Source organism: Anopheles moucheti, chromosome 3 (genome assembly GCF_943734755.1).
Source record: "Anopheles moucheti chromosome 3, idAnoMoucSN_F20_07, whole genome shotgun sequence".
Lineage (NCBI taxonomy): Eukaryota > Metazoa > Arthropoda > Insecta > Diptera > Culicidae > Anopheles > Anopheles moucheti.
The window spans coordinates 84120176-84133029 of record NC_069141.1 but is presented as its reverse complement, the minus strand read 5'-3'; positions in this window follow the sequence as shown (position 1 = coordinate 84133029).

The window sequence follows — 12854 nt, the reverse complement described above, 5'->3', positions numbered from 1 at the left end:
GAGACAACAACAAACGCACAGCAAGCACACACTCAAACACTCGGAAATCGGAAGCCAAAAATGAGGCAAAAGAGTGAGCAAACCCCGAAAAAAATGCTCCCCGGCATCAGACAACTGCCACACGCACGCACAATAATTTCGCGGAAGTAACGAATTTCGGAAGGAAATCACGATCAACGCCCTGGAGTTTTTTTTTGTTGGTTAAGATTCGGCACGACACGAGCCGGTCTTTGCGCGAGTAACGCGCACAAAAGAGGGGCGAAAAGCGCAAAAAGTCCGTCAAGGCCGCTGGTCGAACGGCGAATGCAGACGGGTGCGCCAAGACGATACCAAAGAAGGTGCCCTCGGTCGGCCGAAAGAGAAGAGACCGATTGGCCACCTGGTAAGGGGGTTTGGGTGGAAAACTTCACGTTCGTTGCGGGGAGCATCATAGGCGTGAAGAAGGTGTGTGTAAGGGGGCAAACGCGATGATTTCTCATTTCTCCACACTTTGCTTTGGCGCTATGCTGTCGTTGCCGTTCGTTTCTTTTCGTTCGTGGTTCGTCTGAGTGCCGTGGTTCACTGCTTTAGAAGGGTTTTTATGAGAGTTTGTATTTTTTCATGTTTTTTTTCACTCAAAACATCGGTAGCACCGTTTGATCATGTTCGAGAACCGGCGGGAAAAAAAACAAAATCAAACGACTTCAACGCTGTATAAAAAACAAACCGGGATTTTAGTTTTTATCATTTTGTTGCCATGGATAAATTTATATTTTTAACACGATTTCCGTGAAACTATTTTCCATTATTATCATCATTATCATAGCACAACAAATAAACAAACAGATAAATTCAAACGAGACAAAATCTGATTATAAAATTCCCTAAAAGAACATTAAATAATACGTAATTTCTAGCTCATCTTAAAAACCTTTCTGTACTGCAATCGAAATAGGAACGCAAAGCATATAGCATAACGCAACATAACATAACATTCAGCACGTCTGCCTTCGACATGCTCTCCTCTGGAAGTGAACGTCCGTGTACGATCGTCGTTCCACCAAACCCCACGATCGTCTGAAGTATTCACCCGAACCATGATCATGCTCGGCATGAACACGTCGTTGAGTTCCACCTTAAAGAAAGAGACCAACGTATGCTCCCAAGTTCGGGAAAACCTCTCACTAGCATCTCGGTGAAGCATGTATCGTGCGGGAAAAAGGAAAAGCAATTTAAAATGATTTAATTTATCCAGCCATTACGCAACCTGATAACGACATAACGCCTGTCTGCGCAGTTTGTATCTCCACTTTGAGACAATTAATGTAAAGTGTGTCAGGTTGTTCTGACCAGTTTTACATTTTAGTAATTATTTACAAAATAATAATTTTAGCCCATCATGGCATTTAAATATTTATTTTATTTTTTATTTAATTGCAGTACGGAATTTAATCATAATACGTTCGTTGTTGTCGTCATCCACACAAACACTTGCGCCCCTTTCAAAGGCATGCCAGAAGCTGGCCTGCACAATACGAAACAACCGTGGCACGATCATTAAACTTTATTACCGCCTCTGGTACCCTTTTACCATCACAAACGAGATGCTCAATTGTTCGGGATAGAAATGAAATAAATCGGTAAGTAGCAACTTATTTCGATGTAATACATGCGGTTACCGGCATTGTGCGTTGATTGCTTCCCTTTTTTTTCAACTTCCCGGTACAAGAAGGTAATGTACCACAAACCGCCGTCGAAGATCTTATTGACGCAATGGTAATCCATTTGATGGATGGATCTTGTGGTGCGGCTACCAACGTGCCGGCAGAACATTGGTCTATTTTTGAGCAGCATCAACACGAGAAGAATAATGCTTAAAAAGCTCATCAACGGTACTACAAAACGGAAGGAGATTGCTATTGAAAGTAGCGAAAATTATCATCTTGTTACGGTATGTTAAATAGACTTTATTCTATTGTTTTGTATTGTTAATATTGTATGGATTGTATAGCACAAACAAGTATCTCTCGGTATAGATTCAATCTTAAACAAATTTTAAATTTAATTTACAAATTAAAAACTAATTTTTTAAACTGATCCATCTGACAGATTTGTTAAAGAAAATGTTACACCTAACAATTTTAAACAAGAACACCTGTACACATTATCACCCCGTCACCCTTTCAGAAACATCACTTCTGGCCAATAATTTCCCCCCTAAACAGCTCGTTTACAGCAGGGAACGCATCAGCGTATTTGGTCCACTTTTAAGGTACCGGTCCCTAATTATGTCATCACTGCTGCCGTACACGCAACACCACATTCTAACTTCAACTATTACCAAACGTCCGATTATTTCACCAAGGACCGACTCGGCTTAACGGGAAACTCCGACGAGGAAGAAAAATTAGTCTTCTTCTTCCAACGGGCTAGCAAAACTGTGCACGTTCAAAGACAAGCGCTCAGTGTTGCTACCAATCCTCTGCCGTTCGTATGTGGCCCACTAATAGTGGAAACCGGAAATTCAAAACTGGGAAAAATCGGTGCAACTCTGTCCACGGACCAATATCACCGGCGCAGGCAAATTTATTTCCTACACAATCTCTTCTTTTCTGATAGTTTTCTAGCACCTTCCGTCTCGCCACCGGGTTATGTTGGAAAGCTGCTCCAAGCACAATCAACCTGAATCCGGGAAACTGGTTCCGGAACAGCATTTTTCACAGCATCAGTTGAGGCATCGAATACTTGTCCCATCTTCCCTCGTGGACGTTTTGCTATACATTCGTGGGGTGGAAGATAGATGCAAAAATCAAGCATTGGTTTCAGTTTGCTGCATGAAACCGTTATCCTTGCTTAGGTTGGTTTTAACTAGCACTGGAACAGGGAATGGTCTATCCTTTCTACTTGATCATTCATATGTTTCCTGAGAGATGTTTGGTGTGACCTGAATATGGACGAAAATTGATGATTCTAGTAATATGTCGTTTGATGTTAACATGCCCCAGGCGACGTGAGATTACATTTTATAGAAAGATATTAACCCAAAAAAACAAATGAATATATTTTGTTTTGTTTGTTAAAAGCTTTTATTTGTCTTTTACACACACAATTCAAAGTTAACTTAAAAAGGTTTTTAAAATGTTTCAGTTTACTTTTGAAAATTTTACAATTAAGTCTTATTTTCCTGATAATACGTTATTAACAAGAATGTATTATAGAAAGACTTCAATATGATTTTGAAGCGACGAACCCGAAATATGAATTTCATGAAAATAAGAAATAAAAATTTAGTCGATGAATTGAATGAATGAATTCATCGCGTTACATATCTAGTATAGCATCTAATTGTAGCTAACAATATAGTGAGATATTAAACGGTTAGATTCGATTTTTTACTGTTCCATAGAGCGTTATAAAAAATTAAAACTTTAATCTATTCACACCATTCACAAACAAGCAATCAACCAAAAGCAATCAATATTTAACGCCTCATCACGTGTGGTAACCGAGGTGATAAAACTTCTCAACCGATCGTCCACGCTTGATCGCTTCACGTGTTTTTATCTTAACTGTTACGGCCCTACCGCACGCTTCATCTACCAGAGCAGTAGGATAAACAAACAGAGCAAGCCATGAAATGACACCTGCTCACAGTTCGCCGTTTGTCACACTCGGATCATTGTCCTACTCTCGGTTGATAGCGCCCAGTCTCGGCAGACGACCATTTGCCCGAAACAAGTGCACAGAGCATGTAACGACGCGCACTGAAGCAACCCTTACCCATAAACTGGCTCTACCTATTTCGAAAGAAATGCAAAAAAGGCATCCCCGATACGGTTTGTCCCACGAGACGGCGACTTTATGTGGAAATGAGCTTGCTAGTAAAAGCTTCAATCCCCTGCTCTGTCACCGCACACCCTTTGTTTCCCCCGTAGCATGGACTCCCATGGTGGGACGGCAACGAAAATGCCCTACGCCCCATAATGTACGCATAGGGCGGGCTGTGCGCCCCGTGCACACGCAACCGGTTGCGCAGTTACGGTACAAACCCGAGCTATCTGTAAAGACAAAATCCGTTCCCGGGGGCGTCGGATGGACAATTGAAGAAATTGAAAACTTCATAAATATTTCATTAGAGCCACAATACCTATTTCATCTACTGGGGCGAAAAGACGGTGCGGCTGTCGCCATAGTAGCATCGTACCGCATGGTTTATACGAACAAAACACTCGAACAGAGACACAAACTACAACGAAAAAAAAAAACAACCCAAAGATGATTCAACCGATCCGCGAGCGAGCGCATGAAGATTCGCCGTAATTCATTCCGTGAGCAATCAGGGTAATTTATTGCGTCCCCTGGGAAAACTGGCCGCCCGGACCGGAGCATACAAAACCATGCGTAATTCCATCTTCCATTTTGCCGGGCAAATGACGCGCATGTCCACCGTGCGGGATCGGTTTATTTATGTGGCTTTTGAATGTTTTGCTTCCAACGCAACAAAATGCCAATCAATGTTAAGACGCACATCGCAACGCTGTAAAAAATGGACGCTTACGATCATTCTCATAGGTTTGCTTTTCTAAGTAGGAAATTCTTGATTCATGCATTGATTGTTGTTGGGGTGAAATTCAAACTTTCCCAGCTATTGCGTACAATATGACGATTAAATGGCACCATTTGTCCATTTTGGGTACGTGTGGTTTCTGGTTCCCAATCTGCTGAGATATGGTTTTGAAAGCTGCTTTGACTTAATTAACCTGGGATGAAATTGTATTCAAACAGGTAGCAGTTATAGGAGGCTGTGACATAGATTTTATTTATTTATGAGCTCGGGTGTTAATGATTTGGGTATGTTGCTAAAGATCATCACCATACCATGTACAGTTAACTGCACTACAAGATACAAGATAATACTGCAGATATACTAAAACATGACATTTGTGCACGAATATTACTATGATACGCTCTACATTAAACACTGAGCATTGCACATTCGAGATCTAAATTGAGAGCACATAAAATCATTGCCCCCCTGCCCGACTACCAACTCCAATATCAAACCACTCATTTCATGGATATAATTAACGGTTCACCCATAATCGTTGCAGATCCGGGTGCATCCGGATGCCGACCTATGAGCATGGTGCTTCAAAACACCGAACTTGCTTCCCAAGTGCCGCATGCAAATAAACGAGGACGAACGCCATCGATGCCGCTAAAAAACAACTAAAACTTGCTTTCCAACCACCAGTTCAGTTTAAGGTCGGCTAAAAGAGGATTTGGGCTCCATTCCCGACAAACCTCTCAACAACCCGGCCTTAACCATCGAGAGGGTTCTCTCATCTGTGTTTTTCTTTATGAACAAAAAATGACCGCGTGTAAAATGCTTCCAACCATGTCTGCCAACGATGGCAACGAGGGCCACAGCATCACCATGCCCTGTTCGATCCGGCTCGACTAGATTTTCCACTTTGGCCTTGTCCGGCAAACACACGACGCTATTAAACACACATTACGGTGCGTTTATGCTGTCCAGCTGACGAAGAGCAGCAGCTTCTCGGGCCGCCCGCGTCCGCCGCCCGTATATTGATCATAATTTATTTGTTAACAGCAACTTTGCGCAGTTTGGCGAGTTTTGAGGTACATCTCTGGAACGAATGGTCAAATACTTGTTTCGAGTGTATGCGAAGAAAAATGCAACGGGCTTAACGGTACACGGAGCGGCTGTAAAAGATGATATCAGATTGTATGATTAGATATCATCTGCTTGGTATGGGGCATTCAATTCGATGCGTGAAGATGGTCCTTCTTCGAACAAGTATCGCGAGTTATTTTATTATTTAAAATCTTATTTTATAATTTACAGCTGTTTGTTTTCCATTTTAGCCCAATTTAGTATTCGTACTGCAACATTGAACCTCCAATGAACTTGAGGTTTCAAAAGTAAAATATTATCATACTAATATTTTCCATTTCCTTTAATGATTTTTCCCCGAAATACCCCTCTCTAATCGTCATACAAACAGGCGCCTCATTAGTACTCCATCATATCAAAACAAAATGGTGTCGATTAGCGTAAGCGAAATAGCAAACAACCTCAAAACGGGGTGCTCCTCATTTCGCGAAATGGCCACCGGGTCATACCACCTGGCTCATCATTCCAGGAAGCAAACAACGCGCAACAAACGACGCCAGACTGTGCATAGTGTACACCGGAATTCGCTTAAGATGGTCCCGTTTTGAATGGCACGGGACACATGCCAGGCGGGCGTGCGTACACGCGCACGGCAACATATTTGTTCGAGTTTTGCTCGCATCCGGCATTTCCTGCCGGTGATGAGGTTTTTGTTTCCCGAATTTTTGGGGGTCCATCAGGGTGGTAAATTTAACACTGCACTGGTTGATTGATGTTCCCGTTCGTAGCCAATTGTATCGGCGGTACACTTTAATGAACTATTTTGCCCAGGTGCTTTCCTTTCTGATTTGCTTCCTCGCCTTTTTTTTATTGGATACAAGTTGGCTAAAGATGTGGTATTATCATAAATTTGTTCAATGGGATGTGTTTAGCGAGTTTTTTTTAACTGACTTTTATCCATTTATTCCATTTTCTATTAAATTTTATCTATTTATTTACATTTAAGCCGTTCATGTCTAATGTACAATCTTCTACTCGATTTTCAAACCTTTTTATTTGAAATAAGCATAACATAAGATGGGCATATAAATTAAATGCAATTATGCTAATATTTCAAAGATTGATTAATTCAGAAGATCAAAATACAAAATAATACAATGAAGGGATCCAATGGGATAAGATAACTAAATCTATTGTAATACAAAGCAGACACCTAAAAGGATTTTAAAGTGTGACTCGTTTCTGATTAGTCACGTATTTTAAAAGTCCTGCTCAACTAGATTTTACATTTTTAAATGCAATCTATTTGCTAAAATCATCCACAACGACCTTCAACCGCACGTAATGTTTGTCCAGAGGACCATGAACCTGTCGCTAAATTGGTGAACTAAATGTAAAACTAATCAAAACCCATTCGACGCAATTTGGTACGCTATTCGGTAAAGCATAAACCACGCCATAGCACAGGGATTATCCGGTCGGATTTCGATTGAGATCATCGATAAAAGTTTGTTGACCATCGCAACCACAGCTCGCACCAGTTTACAATCCTGCTCTATTTTGAGTCGTTTTGTTTAGTACGATTTGACATAAATCATTTCAGGGAGTTCAGGGTTGGAATATGTTGCCGTTGTTGAGCTTTAAATGCAAATCAACACCCATCACAATGGCCAAGCGGTGGCCACGATGCAGCATCAAATCGGTGGTGGTTAAGAACTCTATTTTTACCCTTTATTTTGGATTCATTGCATACCGCGAACTGATGACCTTCGCACCTGACTGCCCCGAAACAGTTCGCCGCAGCAGGCGGGTTCTGGGGACATAAAAATTAACACCATGAAACCGCGTCGTGACCCACCGTGAAGGTGTCACCCGAACACCGAATAACGCCCCTGCCGCAGCGTACCAATTGATAGGGATCAATGTGTGAAACCGCCTGGTGGTTGGTACACCGAACCGAACCCGGTGGAAGCATTCAATTGCGGACTCTTGCAGATACTGGCATCCACGGGTGGATGGTCTGCCGAACATCCGCTTCGATGCAGTTGATGACCGTCAGCCATTATACCCAAGCTCAATACATCGTTTGTATATTTTAAAGCATTTATTTTTAACCACCGTTTGATCTTGCTCCACATTCCATACCCGAGCTGTACTCGAAACGGCCTACGTTTGGAGGACTCTGCAGTCACTTTGAATTGCTAGTGACCACCGTTGCGCTAGTGTCGATGCGATCGTTTTCAAATCCATGATCACGTTGTTTAATTTTCACCTCTGCGAGCTGATTTTAATCTGTAACGTAGCGAAAAGTCCTAGGGAAAAGTCGCTATCGCTTTGGACCGCTGTTGAAAACCTTCATTTAGATTGTGATTTGCAGTGGACGAAGTAAGTTATCAACTTGTCATGATCTACGAGCCGAAGGCACCGGCCCTCCCGATCGATGACATGCACACCAAACATACAATCTTATCGACGACGAAGGAAAATCGTTCCCGGGTCCCTTCCTAAACATTCGATTACGGTGCTTGCAAACGTTCACAAATGATTACAATCGTACATTCAACTTCAAATAGGGCTTCGATTCAAACAGATTTATAGCCACCCCGATACGAAGCGTCCCGTCGTACAGTAGCACATTGCAAAGACATTGCCCGAAGGGAGGCATCTTTTCTCCTCCCATTCTATTTCCATTTCTCTCAACAGTCCGATTGATTCCGGTGGAAATCTCGGCATCTTGGAAATGCTAATTAAATGCTTCACTTGTTCTTGTGTCAGTCGGTGTGCAGTAACAACGCTGTTACGATGGTTGTAACCTCCAGCACACTTCTCGAATGCTGCTCGGGAATAAAAAGAATCGCTTCGTTTGAAGATATAAACACAAAATTGCAATGCGTGAGCTGGTTTTTGCTGCTTTCATCTCAAGAATCGATGTCATTCGGGAAGGGAATGGAGAATCAAGTTGATCAAATACCTTGCAATTGCAGGTCACTTCCAACAGATACATTGATAGATACATCATCTAGAGCAGCTTTTTTAGTGATGCTGCTCTATTGACAGTTAGAATGATGCAAGGAATTCTGAAACAGTTTTTCTCTTCGTTTTATGTCGCCTTTGAGCAGAGTAGAAGGAAAAGTTCGTTGAACTGCCGATGAATGCTTTTCGTAAGTATTGTGTCGAATTTAATAAAAACTTATTTATCACTTCTTATAGAATGCACAACTTTAAAACAATAATATAAATGATCTACATCCCTATCTCTATCGTACTATTATACTTCCATACGATGGCTTGTAATTCTCTGTAGTAAATCAGTAACATAATTATCGTTTATAACATCGCTTAAAATGCAAAAAGTGTCCTCCCTCAAGAATGGCCTTTTCCACATCAGTTAGAAAAACACATAAAGAGAGATCTCTGCTCGTCGCAAATCATTTTTTCCCTCGCTGACCATGTGGAGCTCCGGACGACACCACGTTCAAACCGATGGCTTTGTTCGGTTGAACTTTTCTCTTTGCTCTTTGCGAGATCACCCAACATTAGCCACCAGCTCGATACGTCACGGTAAACGCCAACATTAAACCAGTCGAACACTGGTGGCGTTTTCCAAGCAATTCGTCACCCCTGCCCCTCACCCGGGGTTTGTCGTGTGTCTGTGTCCCGTGGGCTCACTATTCTCACACAGCCAACTTTCCGGATGCGTGTAACAAAAGAACTTCCGCTTTTATGGCCCACCACCACCACCACCCGGTCTTTTTCCAACCTGTCCAACCCCACGCCGTGGGTGGCGAGATGGAGTGGAGTATGAAAATCGCATTTCCATTTCATCACCTCCGAGTGCTCCCTGTTTGCTACCCCCCCGAGGACGCGCACCCGATGCAGTAGGGGAAGAGATGATCGTTCGGGTCAACGAAGCGTTCAACCTGACGCGATAGATCACAATTGATCATACGCAGATTGGACCCACGCTACCAACACAGACAAAACCCCCTGTCCAGCACGATAATGCATTCCATCTTTTTCACCAGCCATCGTATGTAAAACTGTCCACCATCAGTGGGAAGATGTACAACAAACAAACAAAATGCAAAAAAAAAGAGTCAACCAATGCGTCACGAGCTTGTAGCATAAAACAGTTCCCCAGTATGTTGTTTTTTTTTTGTAATTCGTCCACACACACGCGCACACTCCATCCCTTTCCAGCGCGTGCTTTATCGTGCCCGGTCGGGTCAGCAGCTAATTTGCTTTCCACGGGTGGTTGGAAAAATGGGGACATTATAGGCAGAATATTCTGCAGCCCAATATTCAGTACTTTACGAGATCTCGCTGTGAACGGTTTATTGCGAAGCCGGAAAGTTTTGGGGGTTTTGGTTCGATTTTCCCAGTTTGGCAAACGCTTTGTTACACAACCGTTTGCATAACCATCATCGACGATCGATCGTAGCAAGCACTGCCAGCATCATCAACAGTAGAAGAGTGTTAAAAGTGGATGTGTGGACGTATAAGTTCTCGATCGCATTTTATATCAGTTTGTGTTGTTAGTGCGAATCCAGAATGATTTTATTGACTGCTTAAAATATTGTGTGGTGATAAACAAAAATGTTATAAAACCGGAGTAAAAGGAAATAATTAAATACGTGGATTGATTGTGAAACTCTATTCAATACTTTGTTCATCATCGTGCAGCGATTGAATGCCAACAAATAAACCAGTGCGTAGAGCAACAAAGTGCTTTGAAAACTGTGCTAAGGAATCGTTATAAAAAAAACTCGGTGTGTTACATTTAACAGGTGAGTAAAATATGTCTAAAAATAGAGCATTAAGTAAGTTTTTGCACAACTGTGAGAACAATGCCTCAAGGCATGTAAAAGTGATGTCTAGCATCTATCAAGAAAAAATTATACACCAAGTGAAGATAAGTAATTCTTTATAAAACCATTTCTGGAAATTATTATAACTTTGTGAGTTTGTGAATATGGTTTGTAGTGTATATGAAGGGAATATTATCTTACATTAGCTTCGAAAGACAATTTCTCTATTATTAAATTTGAATAAACAGAATGCGGAAAACTGTTATTATAAAATGGCGTGTAGTCGTTACTAATTTATACTATTTTCTATTAAAATCTTCGAGTGATTGATTAGTTGTTGTTTGTACATAATTCTATGTATGTGATATTTTATGTCCGTAAATATAAGTTTATTAACTTATTTCACATACATTAGTAAAATTGACATGACTTAAAACTTATCTATTTTCTTTAAACGAATTATTGATTTACATTGAGTTTGCGAAAATAATTACATTTTGAGCTTATTTGTTTCATTAACCAAATTTTACTAAGTTTATAACTAAATTATTTTTTATATAATTAGAAAATGTTGATGTGAACATAACAAAAAAGAAAAGTTTTTTTATTAAAGAAATACTATTTTACAATTTGAAGAATAGACTAGCGTACTATAAGCTCCACTAGCTATAAGGTCCAATTATTTCCCACTATCAATAAAACAAGAAAATAATTTATTTGAATTTTCCAAATCCCCTTCCAAATTTGTTCATGCGTGGTACATTAAGTCAACCAAATTTAAACTCGTCCCTTAAAATTATAACTGTTTTCCCATCCCTAACCCCAGACAAGTTGAGTGTGTCCAAAATACCACCTATTGAACAGTTTTATCACACCTCCAAATTACTTTATCGATCGGAAAAAAACACCTCACCTCAGAAAAAAGGCGCTGCCTAATTTGATTGAAACACATCAACCAAACTGCCTATGAGACAAACCACAAACGCACGCGCCCTAACAGCGAGTGTGGCTTGTTCCCGGTGACCCCACAGCGACACACGAACGGCCATTTAACACGCCAACCCCGAGAGCATTCGTCACACTTGAGCTGCTCGTCGGTTGGTATGGAGGTTTTTTTTTCTTTCAACCTCAATCGGTAATAAATTGCCAACCACAGTCCAGATCGGTGCATTGGTTCTCCTTCACCTAAATCACAATCTCGTGCTGATAACACGCGCGGGTTCGGTCTATTGAACAACCTGCTGCGAACGATCCGTAGGCGATCTGATTCTGATGGTCCAATTTCAACGATCACGCTCGGCTTCACTGGTAATATTCTAACCCAAGCCACAGCAAACATTTTTTTTTCGGAACACAGAAAAGGGTTCCGCACGCTTCCACTTGACCGCACGGTGCAGCACAAGGGACAGGGTTGAATCCAAACCAAAGTAATAATTACATTCCATCACTGCTCTGCATTACTCACCCACACACAGCCCCGAACACGCACGATCCTCCCCTTGTCCATCCCCTCCACAACCGGCGGGGTCTGTTCTGGTCGTTCTAGCCCATTTTCCCTGTTTATTTTTTTGTGCTCGCAGCCTCGCTGTTTTTGAAACTCATAAACCGTAACAAATCAACTGTTCCGATCAGCAGCGGAAGTTGGTTCCGGTTTTTCCTCTTTACACTCTTTTGAACCATTCTTCGTAACGCACACGGTCCAACCGCAAACAATTCAAAGTGTACAACCCTCACTGGTCCAGGGCCACCGAATGCCACCCCACTCCCCATCATCCCTTAATGATCACATTTGATGATCAAAGTGGCTCTTTAGGCTGATACCACTACACGCACATCCCCCCACATCGGCGAGGGAAGGAGCAGAAGCGCGGGTAGAAAATAGAATTAAGTTAAACGCACCCTGACACCGCACTGGTTGTGGGTTTGCGTTTGGCTGCGAAAAATTTCTCTCCCGGTACAAAATATTTGTGCGTTTGTACGCTGGGCGTTCCACTGTTGGACGCTATGGGTTTTTTTTCTGGTAACTTAAACCATTTTTCCTGTTTTTATTCATGGCACCTTAATTGTAGCTGTTGCGAGATGATGAGGCTTATTCTATGGTGTCGGGATTGTGACGCTACCGACCAAAAACTAGCGAAATTTGGCACCGAAAATGGAGGTCAATGTGGGCAGGAACGTGTTTGCACATCCGTTGGAGCTAACAAGCACATAGCTTACGAAACGTATAATACTCTGCGTTGAATTCTCCAAAATGTAAAAGGAAATGTAGAAAGAGTTTACGCAATAGACTAATTAGAGTAAATTCCTTCCATTCAACTCCTTGATCGGATGTGACATTTCAAAACGCTCGAGTTGTGCAAATATAAGCAAATTGGTTTTATGGAAAGAAGCGATGCTGTTATTCTCAGTTTCTTCCAATCGAAGTAGCC